Source organism: Lucilia cuprina, chromosome 3 (genome assembly GCF_022045245.1).
Source record: "Lucilia cuprina isolate Lc7/37 chromosome 3, ASM2204524v1, whole genome shotgun sequence".
Lineage (NCBI taxonomy): Eukaryota > Metazoa > Arthropoda > Insecta > Diptera > Calliphoridae > Lucilia > Lucilia cuprina.
Window position 1 is genome coordinate 10,895,452 of NC_060951.1, and position 3,872 is coordinate 10,899,323.

A 3,872-nucleotide genomic window follows, 5' to 3' on the forward strand; every position below is an offset into this window, starting at 1 on the left:
ATTCGAGCCGGAGCTTAGCCGCCGCCGAACTATATTTAGTTGCTTGAGCCGCCGCCGAAACATTCGGCTTAAATCGACTCAAATTTTTAATGTTTTTATTAACTAGACTGTAAGATCAATTATGTTTAAAATACACTAAGGTGAAGGGTATATAAGATTCGGCACAGCCGAATATAGCACTCTTACTTGTTTTTATTAATATTGTCAAATTCATAAACCAAAACAGGCTGGTTTGTGAATTTGATAAATAAAATCAATTTTTATAAAATTTGAAAGCAAAGTATACCAAGTAGTCCGACTCTCATATACAGGAAATTACTTTCTCACATCTACGAGTGTCGTGTGAATTCGACTCTCTTGTGAGAAATTTAAACTTGTCAAAATCCTCAAATGTTTAACTTACTTTTTTGGCCACTTTTAAGGATTGTACGCAAAATTATGGTTGTGCACAAAAAATCTGTAATTTTTTTAAATAATTTTACCTCACTTTTAATACAAAATTTCGTTTAATTTTTCTAAACTGGAAAAAATATTTTTTTCTAATTATTGACATTTCATTTTTGTTGTTGTTGAATTTTAATTTTCAAACAGAGTTTCAATTTTTGGTATTGAAAGTTCGAGCAAATTTAAAATTGTAACTTTTTTATAAAACTCTGTGTGTTTGGAATGCACCAATACATACACATTTTTGTTACTAACACATATTTAGAGTTATGTACCTTTTTACTAACACATGCTTAGAGTTAGGTACTGCTGTCAAAGAGTCGGACTACTTGTTATACTTTGTTTGAAAGCAAGTTTGATATAAAATACTGTTTGGTTTGTTTTATTAAATAAAAATTATAAAAAATTTTACAATAATCACTTAATTTTCTTCTAAATAGTATTGATTTTTTAGTAATAATTATAAATTAAATTTTAATTTTATATATTTTCAAAAATAAAAACCGTTTAAATTTCATATTTAGCGAATAACTTTACGTATATCAAAAAATTTAGCGAGGACAACACCCCGTGCTTTTCATAAATTCAGTTCAACTGGTTTGTAAATTTCACAAATAAAATGTTGTCAGTTATTATTTGAAAGCAAGTTTGAAATAAATTCATTTTAATAAATAAAAATTATGAAAAATTTAACAATAATAAATTTTTTTATTGTATAAAAAATATGTTGAAAACAATAAATAACTCTTTTTAATTGTATATACACTAAAAGAATATTTTCATTACGTTAAAACTAAATTCAATAAAATTCATAAAACATTACGTTCAGATCGTGGACCTTGGAGACAATGTTAAATAGTTTCTAAAACGCATGGGTGCACAACAACATCTAACTGCGCCATACACTCCGCAACAAAATGGAGTGGCAGAAAGTAGAAATCGCTATTTTGTAGAGATGGTAAGATGTATGCTAGCAGATGCGTATTTACCCAACACTTTTTTGGGGAGAAACAGTGGTAACAGCAAACTTTGTTCAAAATCGAATTACTACAAGGTCTAACAAAAACATTCGCTTTGAGATGTGGGAAAATAAGAAGGTTGATGTAAACCAGTTTTTGGTTCTAAAGCACATGTACTTATACCAGCGCAAAAAGGTAAAAAATTGGATCAGAAAACTGAAGTACTGATATTCGTGGGATATTCAGAAGAGTCAAAAGCATTACGTTTTTTGAATCTTACAAATTTTAAGATTGTAATAAGACGAGTTTACAAAATATTTAAATCTACTTCAAGAAATATCGAAATGGTACAATCGAATTCAGAAGAAGTTGAAGAAGCAACAATTCAGGTTCACTTATTCAATACCACGAAAATGGAAACTCTAACAATGAAGATTATTTTCCAACAGATGAAGAGTTTGCAGTACTATTTATGGTTCCATTGATTCAAACGATTTAACGGCAATTTCAAATAGTAGCGTATCTAATGATGTAGAACTTATTTCAGACCCACAAGTTAAATTGAGAAGATCTAATCGTTCGAATTTGGATGTATTGCCAAAGAGGTACCTAAATTTAATACGAAGCGCTGAACCCAGTTCATACAAACAAGTCATAGAATGTGACGAAAAGGATAAATGAATGAGGAAATGAAATCATTAGAAAACAACAAAACTTGGAAGGTAGCACCATTGCCCGAAGGACGAAAAGCCATTGGATGCAAGTGGATTTACAAAATATAACGTGGATGAGATGGTGAAATTTAAAAATACAAAGCTCGATTGGTTGCGCAAGGTTTTAGGCAAAAGTACGGTGTGGATTATGACGAAGGTTTTGCTCCTGTCGTCAGACAGTCTACATTGAGAATGTTTCTAAGACCTGGTCCACACTAGGAAACTTTTGTTGACAAACTTTTTCTTAATTCTCTTTTGAAGTTTCCTTGATTGTTTTTATTGCATCTACGTTCTTATTGATTATTTGTTGTTTGATTGAGTTTATTTTATTTTCCAAACTCTTTATGCGTACATTTTTTTCAATATTCTCTTTCTTTAGGTCACTGACTTCTCTTGCCAAACTAGAGATAGATTCCGTTAGTTTTATAAATGCACTTGACACCTCTTCTCTTGGTGCATTTTGAGAAGTAATGATGTTAGTGTTTATCAAATAATTACTGGCCTTAATATCATTTAAGTCGTTTGCGACAGTTGATTTGAATGATAATAAATCGGTCTTAAGCTCAGATACATTCGAGTTCAGTGTGTTTATGTATATTGAATCTTTGAATCTTTTATTGCTAGGGTTTGCATCATTTTGTTTGTCTTCATCCTCATCGTTTCTCCGCTGCTTTTTGGATGTTTGTACATCTTGTTGTTGCTCCTGTAGTTGTTGGTCGTCATGGACAATTTCTTAATAAAGATTGTTGAGCGATTTGCTCCTGCTCCGTTCACCTCTACATTTATGGCATTTCCATGATGCTTTCTTTTCGGCATTCATAAACGAGTATGTCGACTCGGATAGTGTAGCGCACGGAGAGTAGTGGTATTTGCAGCCACAGTTGTGACAAGTAACATAATCTCAAGATATGGGAAGAGATTTATTACATGCACTGTAAAGATCAGTTATGAGCGTTAGAATCATTTTCTGAAGTAGATCTTATGTAAGGAGACTGTTTAATTATGTTCCGACTGTGTAACACATTATTAAGTGACATAAAAGCGATAGGGTTATTTTCTAATGGAGATCAAATATGAGGGGTAGGATCAAATATGAGCCGATCGTCACTACATTTGGTAAAGCTATTTTTGTTCCTGTTTGTGTTGATTTTCTTTATAATACTGCTATAATTAAGCCAGTTATGACTTTTAAAATCAAATTCGAAAATTTATTTTTGTTCTTATACAACTTATTTATGTCGAATTTCGTCGCTTTACTGCTACTAAAACTAATGATAATTTCCCGAAAGGGGATTTATATTGGGGTTGGTCAATTATTGTTCGATGTAAGCGATACATCACAGTATAATTTCTGTTTGCATGAAAAACTTGTGCTAAATTGTATGTCGAATGCTGCCTAATTAATTTTCATTAGTATGGCACTTTATACTGTATTGTGAAAATGCCTTTTAAATGATACCACTGTCGTTCCACTCTAAAAAAAAGTTTATCTTTATATATCAAGTGCTAAAAAACGCATTCGAATGAGCCATAAGAATTCAAAAAGAATTTGTAGTTAAAAGCCGAAGACAATGTTGGGACAGGTATAATGCGTTGAGCAGTGATTGGGTTTACTGCAGATCTTGAAGCTACAACATAAAAGAGTCCACTTCCCAATGCTGATGAATCTCCAGCAGTACTGCCTGATTATCTCTTGGCGCCAATTTTACGAAGTAGGTCCAAACGTTTTTCACAATGTTTGGCACTAGCTGCGTAA